The sequence below is a fragment of the Salvia splendens genome, chromosome 11, assembly GCF_004379255.2.
Source record: "Salvia splendens isolate huo1 chromosome 11, SspV2, whole genome shotgun sequence".
Classification (NCBI taxonomy): domain Eukaryota; kingdom Viridiplantae; phylum Streptophyta; class Magnoliopsida; order Lamiales; family Lamiaceae; genus Salvia; species Salvia splendens.
The window spans coordinates 4,849,204-4,862,568 of NC_056042.1; the positions used below are offsets into that span (position 1 = coordinate 4,849,204).

The 13,365-nt window shown below is 42.6% G+C and overlaps 1 protein-coding gene and 2 pseudogenes across 2 annotated transcripts in view; all 3 read left to right on the plus strand.

The window, feature by feature from the left end:
• LOC121756375 (peptidyl-prolyl cis-trans isomerase FKBP16-1, chloroplastic-like) overlaps positions 1 to 13,365 on the plus strand; it is a 542,442-nt gene that overhangs the window by 497,006 nt on the left and 32,071 nt on the right. The window lies entirely within an intron of this gene.
• Positions 982 to 2,442, plus strand: LOC121756358 (annotated as a pseudogene).
• On the plus strand, positions 2,877 to 6,013 carry LOC121754325 (annotated as a pseudogene).

Genomic DNA, 13,365 nt, shown 5'->3' on the forward strand with positions numbered 1-13,365 from the left:
CATGATATTGATTCACATGTATGTATATTTATATGTCATGTCCCACCAATTATTTCCTAATTAAGAGAATAAAGCTGTGTTATAATAGCTGCACCTATTAAATTGCGACATTGAGTTTATAACGGCACCTTTTGCATGATGCATTCAAAATAGTATTGGCAGTATTTATTTTCGTGAACTATATTTATCGAACTTGTCACGGCCTATTGTTTTTTTAGCTTAGCTAGCAAGGTCCACAAATAAATACTCATATCTTTCATTTGTGGCCAAAAACTTCCCCACTTCGATTCTCTGTGTCATAAGTTCTGCACCTCGTCTCAAAATTAACTAACTCAATAAAATAGTGTGAATAAAAATATTTTTGTTTTTCATAGAGTCATTCTTGAAAATAATTAGTTCCCTATGCAAATTTACTAATTATTGGTCCCTATGCAAATATTCATGAATAAATTGATCATGATTTATTTCTCTTTTGATATAAATAAATACCATAGTTAGGTAAAGAAATAGAGTCTTAATTTGGTTATAGTCCAAAAAGGTGTCGGCCTCAACTAACCTAATACGTATTACAATATTAACCCTAACCTATTCAACATTATTTTATGTACATCTAAATTACACCTTCCTTTCTCAATTAACTTGTCGGTAGTATTTTCGTGATAACATTTAATATTTAAAATGCTATTGCATCACTATTTTTAAATGAGAGAATATAAACATTGAATCTGAGTAGGACTTGAAATTTTTAACACGAAAACCTAACATAAAAACGCACAAAATTAATGCTTTTGGTCAAAATTTATTGTGCAAATTAATATAAATTCATCCACTAACGATAATTAATTTGTGATCTTAATTTGAAATATATATTTGACAGCACGGTAATGCTTAATGGGAAAAGGAGTTATTCGGACAGCTAATGTGAGCAATTAACAGCGGAAGCATTATCTGTACTGTAGCTTGAAAGATAAAACCCACACCACACACACACACTCACTCACTCACTCACTCACCTTTCCTCTTTCTCTGCTTCGCAATCTCCGCCGACAATGCAGCTCCTCCTCGCCGCCGCGGCGGTTCTCTCCCTCTCCCTCTCCCTCCTCCTCCCCTCCCCCACCGCCGCCCACAACATCACCCGCATTCTCGAGAAAGACCCCGACTTCTCCACCTTCAACCACTACCTCACCGTCACCCAGCTCGCCCCCGAGATCAACCGCCGCGAGACCATCACCGTCTGCGCCGTCGACAACGCCGCCATGTCCGACCTCCTCTCCAAGCACCTCTCCCTCGGCGCCATCAAAAACGTCCTCTCCCTCCACGTCCTCCTCGACTACTTCGACGCCAAGAAGCTCCACCAGATCACCGACGGCACCGCCCTCGCCGCCCCATGTTCCAGGCCACCGGCTCCGCCACCGGATCCGCCGGCTTCGTCAACATCACCGACCTCAAGGGCGGCAAAGTCGGCTTCTCTCCACAAGACAACGGCGGCGACATCTCCGCCACTTTCGTCAAATCAATCGACGCAATTCCCTACAACATCTCCGTCATCCAGATCTCTTCTATTCTCCCCTCCCCCGAGGCCGAGGCCCCCGCCCCCGGCCCCAGCAGATCAACATCACCGCGCTCATGTCCAAGCACGGCTGCAAAATCTTCGCCGAGACGCTGCTCGCGAATCCTGCTGAGAAGACATTCGAGGACAATGTGGAGAGCGGATTGACCGTCTTCTGCCCCGGCGACGACGCGATGAAGGCATTTCCCCCAAATTCAAAAACCTAACCGCCGCGGGGAAGCAATCTCTCCTCGAATACCACGGCATCCCGATCTACCAATCCATCCCCGGCCTGAAATCGAGCAACGGAATCACCAACACTCTCGCCACCGACGGCGCCAGCAAGTTCAGTTTCGATGTTAAAAACGACGGATCTGACGTTACGATTTTCACGAAAATCGTGACGGCAAAGATCGTCAACACGCTGGTGGATGAGCAGCCGCTGGCGATCTACCAAGTGAATAAGGTTTTGATGCCGGAGGAGCTGTTTAAAGGAGTTCTGTCGCCTTCTCCGGCGCCGGCGCCGGGCCAGAGGCAGATGCGGAGTCGCCGAAGTCGTCGAAGAAGAAGCATAAGTCGCCGCCTGCGCCACCGGAGGCGCCGTCTGATTCTCCGGCGGATGCTCCGGATGGAGATGTGGCGGATCAGTCGACTAACGGTGCCGCTAGATTTAACGGCGGAGGGTCGTTGCCGTGATTTTGAGTCTCGGGTTTGCATTTCTTCAGCTGTAGATTTGTCTTTTTTTCTTCTGAATTTTGCTGTTTTGTTGTTTGTTTGTAATTTTACTCTTTTTTATTTATTTTTATTTGGGATATTATTGAGGCTTTGATGGCCATTTAATTTATTTGTATTTTTGGATTGGTGTTTACTGTTTAGATTGTTTATTGTTTTTAGATTTGGGAGAAAGTTGCGGCGGTGTCTGGTCATTGTATTTACTAGATTTAATTATGTTATTAATAAAACTTTACAATTAAAGTATAACCTAATTATATGAGTAAAACTGGCAAGTAATTCTGAAATTTTAAGTTTATATACTCCACTCATTTTTTGCTAAAATATATTATTAGGCAGATGCTACAAAATAAAGACTGTTTATTTATCAATTTCATTTTAATTTATACATTAGAAATATATATTAATTAAATGTATCAAAAAACAAAAAAGTATATTTATCATTTCTTTCAAGGTGATTCACTACGAGTATCTATAAGTACTAACATCACAAAATTGATAATAATCTTGTACCTATAAACAATTTCCTAAGGCAGATTCAACAAAACAAGACTTTTTCTTACTTTTGTTGCATAGTTTATGGTGTAATAGTTACATGAGTAATTAAAATGCTTATAGCTATATTTAAACAACAATAACGAAGTAAAAACTAAAAACATGATTGCAATGAGTTCAAGATCTAAAAGGTGATCATTACAAAATCTTTATTACTCAAGAACACTTGATTGATTTTGTTTGGAGAAGAATGTAATTTTAACGGAGTACATTCGTTACAGGTTCCATTAGAGTCTACTGTAGAGTTAGACCATCCTCTCGGGAGACTGTAATGAGCAGTCGACGGTTGATTATATTGGAGACAATGAAGTATAATGATTGTGAATCCTGTTAAGCTGGGTAAAGATGCAAGAAAGTGTTTACGTTTAATAAGGTTTATGGGACAACCGTGACACAACGTAAGTCTTTTGATTTTCGTATTGGCTTTGCGTATTAACATCACTGAACTTAGAGATTTTAAAAATCGCAGTTAAAAACTGGTGTCTTTCGATTTTGCAGAGCATATATATGCAGATACACAGGCATTTGTCCGATCTGTTATGGATGGTTTTAATGTTTGTATTTTTTGCATACGGTCAGACCGGCTCTGGGAAGACATATACCATGGTATGTTGCAGTAACGCGTTATGCCTTTTCAAAAAAAATTATTTGGTTGTGCGTAGAAGAATGGATTTAACAGGTCACTATAAAATAGAGCATGTTACAAGAGATTCTTTAAACCTTGATAATTGAGTGAATAATATGAAGTTAATATCCACAGAGTGGCCCTGACTTGACAACAGAGGAAACATGGGAGTGAATTACCGTGCCCTTCGGGACCTGTTTCAATCTTCGAAGGCCAGAATGGACCTCGTTGAATACGAGGTGGGAGTCCAAATGGTTGAGATATACAATGAACAAGTAAGAGATTGTGTTGGTCTCTGATGGAAGCAATAGAAGATATCCTTGCCATTGTCTCCCTGTTCTTTAATCTGAAAATATTTATCCTTTTGATATGCATCCATTACATTAAATTGTGTGTGTCCTTAATTACCTATACATTAGAGATTCGAAACAATTCTCAGCTCAACGGTCTAAATGTTCCCGATGCAAGTCTTGTTCCCGTCAAATGTACACAAGATGTTTTGGATTTAATGAGAATCGGACAAAGAAATCGTGCTGTGGGTGCCACAGCTTTGAACGTGCGCAGTAGCCGGTCTCATAGGTATTTTTCCCCCAAGGGAGTGTGAAGTTTTCTTCATGACCTTTGACCTATATATGGTCTCCAATCGGCTTTTCTGTTTCAGTATTTTGACAGTTCATGTTCGAGGAAAAGAACTAGTTTCTGGTTCGATGCTAAAGGGCTGCCTTCACTTAGTAGATCTCGCTGGGAGCGAAAGGGTTGATAAATCAGAAGCTGTTGGGGAGAGATTGAAGGAAGCTCAGCATATTAACAAATCTCTTTCTGCTCTCGGAGATGTCATCGCTGCTCTTGCACAAAAAAGCTCCCATATCCCTTACCGGAATAGCAAACTAACTCAAGTCTTACAAGATTCTCTAGGTAATTTAAGTCAATGATCTTCATTGTACTATATAGTTAGTTATTGAGAGCTCTCTGTGTTGATCTTGTAATTCACATCTTTTTCAACAGGAGGGCATGCTAAGACGCTGATGTTCGTGCATATAAACCCGGAGGTTAATGCTCTAGGGGAGACAATCAGCACCTTGAAATTTGCTGAAAGAGTAGCCACAATAAACCTTGGAGCAGCTCAATCCAACAAAGAAACTGGTGAAATTAAAGAATTCAAGGACGAGGTTCGTATCTCCTGATCAACTGCTCATACAATTTCATTTTATCGTGTGTTCTTACCATCTCTTCGTGTATATTAAGATCTCAAACCTCAAGCTGGTATTGGAGAGGAAGGAAGCCGAACTAGAGCAGTTGAAAAATCGCACAAATGTTAGAGGCGGGGCATCACCTCTTCGCTTACCTAAATCAAACAGCAGTGCCTCTTTGAAGGCTGAGACCAGTCAGCAGCAATTTGATAGTCACAACACCGAGGTAATATCGAAGTATTTTATTGAATTGTAAATAACTGACATGTTCGTACCTCAAAACGATATTCCCCACTTTCAGAATTCCGAATATCTGTCTCATTAGTATCTCATCTCATCTTTTCATGTTAAATTGTCAGTTGAGAAGTAGTTCCACCGGTAAACAGAGAAGATCTCGATTGCCTTCCAAATTTACGGACAAGGATTGTGGCGAAGATAGACCAGTAGGCTCGATAAAGCCTAGATCTCCGTCTCCCCCAAGTAGGAGATCGATATCCACTGATAGAGCTGCCGTCATGAAATCTAGAACAAAGTCCAACGCCCTTGACAACCCTCCGGTCCTAAAAGCTCCATTTCCCGCAAGTCTTTCAGTTAATAAATCCAATGCCAGTGTGCCTTCTTTCATACCAGGTATGTTGATCACACAAGAACCAAATCTACCTAATGCTTTAAACCGACTCCACAGAGTCACACTACAAAGGGTTCCAGAAAATGAAGACGAACTGTTTAAGCAAGCACTAAGTATACGCCACGGTGGAATCAGAAAGACTAAACAAGAGGGTAAGGTCAAGACGACTAGGCAGCAAGCATCCGCTAAAGTTCACACATCAATGCTGCTTTCTGATGTGGCCGCAGGTAAAATGCAAGAGACCATAAAGCCTGATTCGTCAGAGCCTGAAAACGAGAACGGTCCCTTTGGGCTGACAAGATGTGCTAGTGTTGCCACTGGATCGAACAAGCTACACAGGAGCTTGTCGAGGAACTCTCAAAACGTAGAGCCAAGGTATGTAAGATGTTCATTGCTTGCTCATTCAAGCACCATTATGATCTCGTTGACATGGTTTACTCTCATTGTTGAACAGTGAAATAAGCCGAACAACAGAGCCTTCGTTGGGAGGGCAGCATTCATCTGTGCCTCAATTACGAAGGAGTAAATCGACTACCCTAGGAAGGTTTATGATTTGATTGTGAAAAACTCCTGAGCATGTATTCTTTTTTTACTTGAAGTTTTGATATGTATCGATGTGCATATTTATGGAAGTTGTTGATTTTGACAGTTTTCTCTTTGTGAGAAATGAGATGTAACACAGCTTTGAGAAACAGAATGCTACCTATTTTTAGTGCATACTACAGTTACCATCATTTGATTGGTAGTCATGTTTGATGAGAAATCATGATACTGTAAACTAGATCTAACATATAATTGAGGTGATTAATTATATTCAAAGTTTAGCTTATGGAGTAATTTTGTTTAGTACATGTACATTAAGAAATATAAATGTAAGCTCCCCAATGCATTTGAAACTGGCAACATGCGACTTTCGTTTATTACAATTATTGTCAAAACATAATCACTCGAAATAAGAATTAATAATTTTTTATCGAATAGTATTAAGGCTGATGAAATTTGATTGGTTTAATTATAATTATAATTATAATTATAATTATAATTATAATTATAATAAGCCAAACACCGAAAGTAACAGTTACGGTTCGTTCACGGTTCTGATTTTCAAAAAACAGTTACGTTAACGTTTAACTGAATTAACCGAATAAATCAAATTTTAACAGATAAAAAATTTATTTAATATATTAAAATTGAATTAGTAATTTCTTAAAGTTCAACGGCAGGGATTACTGCCTTAGCATTATTATTTTGTAGGAGCATTTATACATAAATGATGTGGGAGTGTAATATCAAGTTGAAAACTGAAAACCTAAAGAAATCGATGTGAGAATATTGAATCATCTCCTTTCAATGAGATATGAAATTTTGGATGCACGTGTAAAAAATCATGGATTAAATATGCCCGGTCAATGGATTTTGACCAAATAATAAATGTGACGAGACATTTAATTTTGTGAAATTAAATGACATAGCGTCGATCTACATTTTACGTAGGTAAATGTAGTATATTCACTTTCTCAAATCCGATTTCCGGTGAGTGAGAAATAGTGGATTAAAGTTGGGCATAATTAGCTTTTAATTAAAGCTTGGAGATGGAGCTTAGGGAATAATTAACTAGTGTTAATTATCCCACATTGGAGGATTAACACATCTTTAATGTGTATAAATTAAGTGACTTTATGTTACTTAATAATTATAGTGGACCAAGATGGGTGAAAGAGCCCACACGCGCGCACACGCGCGCGCCGCCGCCCGCCCGCCCGAGCCCGAGCCCGAGCCCGTGCACGTGCTCGTGCTCGCGGGCCGCGGGCCCGATCCCGAGCCCGATCTCGATCTTGATCTTGATCTTGGACTTGGATCTTGGCAATTGGTCTTTGGGTGGTCTTTGGGCTTGGTGCTTGGCCCAAACTAACCACCGCCGAGTCAGCAATCCAAATGGCTTGACACGTCGTCAAGCGAGGCACAGTCACGGGTGCCACGTGAGAAATCCACACGCTCCACACACGGATGGCACACTCCTGCCACACGTCTGTAACCGACGTCGGTTACGAATTGCCATGATGACAGCCATCATGGCTGTTGACCCCCTGCAGTGGACTGAACCCTAGGCCAGCCACTCTGCCCTCTCCTCCATCCAGTTCGCCGGAGCTCTGTTGATTGCGGTGCTGGAGATGTCGACGGAATCCAACACTGCTGCTGCCAACGCCACCGCCGCCATTCCCTCCACCATGGCGACCACTGGACCGGTCAACACTTCATCGATTCCCTCGATGATGCCAACTCCTGGCTTCCCAGCCGCTTCATCCACCGTCCCTTGGGTTTGGGACAACCCCTTCGGGGCGTCCACTGGTTCCACCTTTGGTGGTTCGGTTGGTTCCACTTTTAGTGGTTCCTTCGGATCCTTTAATGGATCGAGTGTTGGTGCCTTCGGGATCAACACGAATGCTGGGGCCTTCGGGTCTCATGCGGGTGCTAGTCCCTTCGGGGCTGGTACGACCATGGCGGGCTCTATGCCCAACATGAATGGTGGGGGCTCTATGCCCAACCAAGTTGTTGGCTCCTTCGGGGGCAACGGAATTGGTTCCTTCCAAGGACCAACTGCGGCACCTTTGGCACCAAGAATGATGCCACCTGCCGAGAAGCCACCAAAGTTTGGAGGATCTGACTTCAAGCGGTGGTACCAGAAGATGTTGTTCTACTTGACAACATTGGGCGTCGCCAACTTCCTCACGGAGAACGAGCCGCCCGCACCAAGCGACCAAGAGACTAGGCTCGAAGTCATGGCAGATTATGAAGCTTGGAGGAAAGGAGATTACCTTTGTAAAAATTTCATTCTAAGTGCTTTAGATGATAGTTTGTACAATGTATACTCCAATGTAACCACATCAGAACAAATGTGGGAAAACCTAGAAAAGAAGTATAGCATAGATAATGCTGCAGGGACGGAACAAGTTGTAGCATCCAAGTTTATGGACTACAAAATGGTCGACTCTCGACCCGTCATGGAGCAAGTCCAAGAGCTCCAAATGATCATCCACTCATTAGTGGCTGAAGGGATGACCTTGCCCGATAAGTTCCTAAGGTGCACGATCATTGACAAGCTCCCTCCAAGTTGGAAGGACTTCAAGAGTTATCTCAAGCACAAGCGAAAGCAGATGACCCTTGAAGACTTGATCGTGAAGTTGCGCATTGAGGCCGACGTGCGCAAAAGTGATCAGAAGGCTAAAGGCTTCACCCCAAATGAAGCCAAAGCCAACCTGTTGGAGCGGGGCGGTCCCTCCAACAAACGCCCTCGCCCAAACCGTCCAAATGACAAAGGGAAGGGAAAGCAGCCTTCAAAGAAGTTTGAAGGCGACTGCTACAAATGTGGCAAACCGGGCCACTTTGCCAAAGACTGCCGCAGCAAGAAGAAGAAGCCGGCAGCCCACGTCGTTGAGAAGGAGTTCAAGGACTGGGATGAGAACGACCTCATTGCAGTGGTCACTGAAGAGGTTAACCTTGTTGATAACAAGGGAGGCTGGTACATCGACACCGGCGCTACTGCTCATGTTTGCTCCGACAGGAGCAAGTTTGCCTCCTACACTGCTGTTGAAGGGAGGAAGATCAACATGGGGAATCAAGCATCGTCCGAAGTCCTCGGCGTTGGCAACGTGATTCTCATGATGACGTCTGGCCTAACTATCACTTTGAAGGATGTGCTGCATGTCCCGGACATCCGCAAGAACCTAGTGTCAGGATCAATACTAGTTAATAAAGGGTTTAAACTTGTATTTGAGTCCGATAGGTTTGTCTTGTATAAGTTTGGAAAATCCATCGGAAAAGGTTATGTAACCGATGGGGTTTTCAAGCTTAGTGTAGCAACTCGAAGTGTTGCGAAGCCATTGGCCAATAAGAATAAAGCATCTACTTCCTCTTATTTGATTGAGTCTTCAAATTTGTGGCATTGTAGATTGGGACATGTAAATTCAAAAGCCATTAAAAGATTAGTAAATTTAGATTTACTAAAGGCTAATGAATTGGATATCCAAGATAAATGTGAAATTTGTCTTGAAGCAAAAATGACTAAGTTGCCGTTTCACTCGGTTGAACGAAGCACAAAACCCCTTGAATTAATTCACACGGATGTATGTGATTTAAAGATGTTGCAAACTAGAGGTGGTAAAAAGTACTTTATCACTTTCATAGATGATTGCACAAGATATTGCTACATTTATCTTTTAAGAAGCAAAGATGAAGCAATAGAGGCGTTCAAAAATTATAAGAACGAAGTTGAGAATCAACTTGGTTGTAAAATCAAAATGATTCGAAGCGATAGAGGAGGCGAATATGTAGCCCCGTTTGAGGAGTTATGCAACGCAAGTGGTATAATTCATCAAACAACTGCTCCATATTCACCACAATCTAATGGTGTTGCAGAACGCAAGAATCGAACTCTAAAAGAGATGATGAATGCACTGCTACTCAGTTCAGGATTACCACATAACATGTGGGGGGAAGCTGTTTTGACAGCCAACTATATCTTGAATAAAATCTCTCTCAAAGGAAAAGATGTTACTCCTTATGAGTTGTGGAAGGGAAGGAAATCATCCTACAAATACCTCAAAGTGTGGGGTGTTTGGCAAAGGTGATGGTTCCTCCGCCCAAAGAAGTTACAATCGGACCTAAGACGGTTGATTGCATCTTCATTGGATATGCACTTAACAGTAGTGCATATCGATTTGTTGTTCACAAGTCTGAAATATCGACTATCACAGTAGGAACAACAATTGAGTCGAGGAATGCTGTATTTCTCGAAAATACCTTTCCTTGCAAAGATAAGGAAAAAGTATCAACCAATTCTGAGACAAGAATTGAAGAAGCCACTAGTTCTAAACAAGTGGAAGAAGAAGCCACTAGTTCTAAATCAACAGATGCGGAACCTGAATCGCGCAAGCGTGCAAGGCCCGATCCAAAAGATACAGTACTAAGACGTGGTAATAGAGTCAGAACACCAAAAACTTTTGGTCCTGACTACATTGCTTTCATGTTGGATGAAGAACCAACATCGATAAAAGTAGCCTTTGCTGGCCCAGACGGGCTGCATTGGAGAGAAGCTGTTCAAAGCGAAATTGATTCAATTTTGCTAAACCACACATGGGTGTTGGTTGATTTGCCCGAAGGTGCTAAACCTTTAGGATGCAAATGGGTTCTTAAAAGAAAGTTTAAGGCCGATGGAACAGTTGATAAGTATAAAGCCCGATTAGTAGTAAAGGGTTTTAAACAAAAAGAAGGACATGACTTCTTCGATACCTATTCACCTGTAACAAGGATTACATCTATCCGGGTGCTTCTCGCTATTGCTGCATTGCACAATCTCGAGATTCATCAAATGGATGTAAAGACCGCGTTTCTGAATGGTGAACTAGAAGACGAAATCTACATGGAACAACCCGAAGGGTTTGTAGTACCTGGACAAGAGAAAAAGGTATGCAAGCTCGTGAAATCCCTATATGGATTGAAACAAGCGCCATTGCAATGGCACTTGAAGTTTGATAATGTGATGTTATCAAATGGGTTTAAAATCAACGAGTGCGACAAATGTGTCTACATCAAGAGCACTAATAACGGTCATGTTATAGTGTGTCTCTACGTTGATGATATGTTAATCTTGGGTAGCAACACTCAAGTAATTAACGATACAAAGGCCATGTTAAAGAGAAACTTTGACATGAAAGACATGGGTCTAGCCGATGTAATTCTTGGAATGAAGATTCTAAGAACGAATGATGGAATCATCTTAACACAATCACATTATGTTGAGAAGATATTGAATAAATTCAAAGCCTATGATGGCGCGCCGGTTAAGACTCCAATTGAACTCGACGTTCACTTGAGCAAAAACAAAGGCGAGCCCGTTGCACAAGAAGAGTATGCACGGGTCATCGGGTGCATTATGTACTTGACTAATTGCACTCGACCTGACATTGCTTGTGCCGTGAACAAGTTAAGTCGTTACACGAGCAATCCAAGCAAAGAGCATTGGAGAGCTCTTGTGAGGGTTTTGAGATATTTAAAACACACTCAAAATCTTGGGCTACACTTCTCGAGATACCCCCCGGTGCTTGAAGGGTACTGTGATGCCAATTGGATATCCGATAATAGAGACTCACTTTCAACAAGTGGATATGTCTTTACTATTGGGGGTGGTGCTGTATCGTGGAAATCCACAAAACAGACCTGTATAGCCCGATCAACAATGGAATCGGAGTTCATTGCCTTGGATAAGGCTGGTGAGGAAGCCGAGTGGCTTAAGAACTTCCTTGAAGACATTCCATGTTGGTCTAAGCCAGTGCCACCAGTGCTGATTCACTGCGATAGCCAAGCGGCTATTGGAAGGGCAAACAATGGTTTCTATAACGGTAAGTCTCGACATATACGTCGACGACATAACACCGTGAGACATTTGATCACAACAGGGGTGATTACAATTGACTATGTGAAGTCAATAGATAATCTAGCGGATCCGCTAACCAAAGGGTTAAACCGTGATCAAATGAATAAGTTGCTAGAGGGAATGGGTTTGAAATCCACAAACTAAAGAATTGTCATAGTGGTAACCCAACCATGATGACTGGAGATCCCAAGAACTTGGTTCAAAGGGACAACTAAGCTATGAGAGTTCATGGAAAAACACTCAAACTATATCTATTCCCTAGAGAGCAATAGAGTGTTGGAGAACTTGCCTCGTGGTAAAGGCTAAGTCTATGACTTTTAATGGTTCTTAAGGATCTCAAAGAGATGGAATTCTCAAAGAGACCAAGTATGGCAAGGTACTTGACTAAGAATCACCTACGTAAGTGCGAAGTGTGGTCGCTTCATAAAAAACGCACTTATGAATCCAAAGTGGTGTCCAAGACCGCAATGGACACAAAACGTGAGAACGGATGAGGTTGAGGTGTTTAAGTGTTAACACCATTGTCTCGGTGCACGCCGTGGGGGATTAGTTCAAAGCATCGCGCTACTAAGCCGCCTGTGTATCCGATGGTGTCGACTATGGAGGGTTCAAAGTCAACAACTACCTATCCTTATGCTTATATACCTCGCGAGGGTTGAGCTTGTGTCTGCATGCATATGCATTCGGCTATTTCCACTCATGTGGGGGATTGTAAAAAATCATGGATTAAATATGCCCGGTCAATGGATTTTGACCAAATAATAAATGTGACGAGACATTTAATTTTGTGAAATTAAATGACATAGCGTCGATCTACATTTTACGTAGGTAAATGTAGTATATTCACTTTCTCAAATCCGATTTCCGGTGAGTGAGAAATAGTGGATTAAAGTTGGGCATAATTAGCTTTTAATTAAAGCTTGGAGATGGAGCTTAGGGAATAATTAACTAGTGTTAATTATCCCACATTGGAGGATTAACACATCTTTAATGTGTATAAATTAAGTGACTTTATGTTACTTAATAATTATAGTGGACCAAGATGGGTGAAAGAGCCCACACGCGCGCGCCGCCGCCGCCGCCCGCCCGCCCGAGCCCGTGCCCGTGCTCGCGGCCGCCCGGGCCTCGGGCCCGGGCCCGATCTCGATCTCGATCTTGGACTTGGACTTGGACTTGGATCTTGGCAATTGGTCTTTGGGTGGTCTTTGGGCTTGGTGCTTGGCCCAAACTATTCTTTTTGGGCTTGACACGTCGTCAAGCGAGGCACAGTCACGGGTGCCACGTGAGAAATCCACACGCTCCACACACGGATGGCACACTCCTGCCACACGTCTGTAACCGACGTCGGTTACGAATTGCCATGATGACAGCCATCATGGCTGTTGACCCCCTGCAGTGGACTGAGCCTATAAATAGGCCAGCCATTCCATGCATCACTACACAATTCAAAAAGCATTCTGCATCATAAGCTCTCTCCCTCTCCCTGCATAGTTTTTCTGTCGAAGCTATGCCCTCTCCTCCATCCAGTTCGCCGGAGCTCTGTTGATTGCGGTGCTGCATCAATAGAGACGTAGCCGTTTTACCTTTGGGGACGACACGCCAAACCGAAGAGCACTACCGGGGCGTATCTCGTCTTGCGGGAAGAGGCCTCCT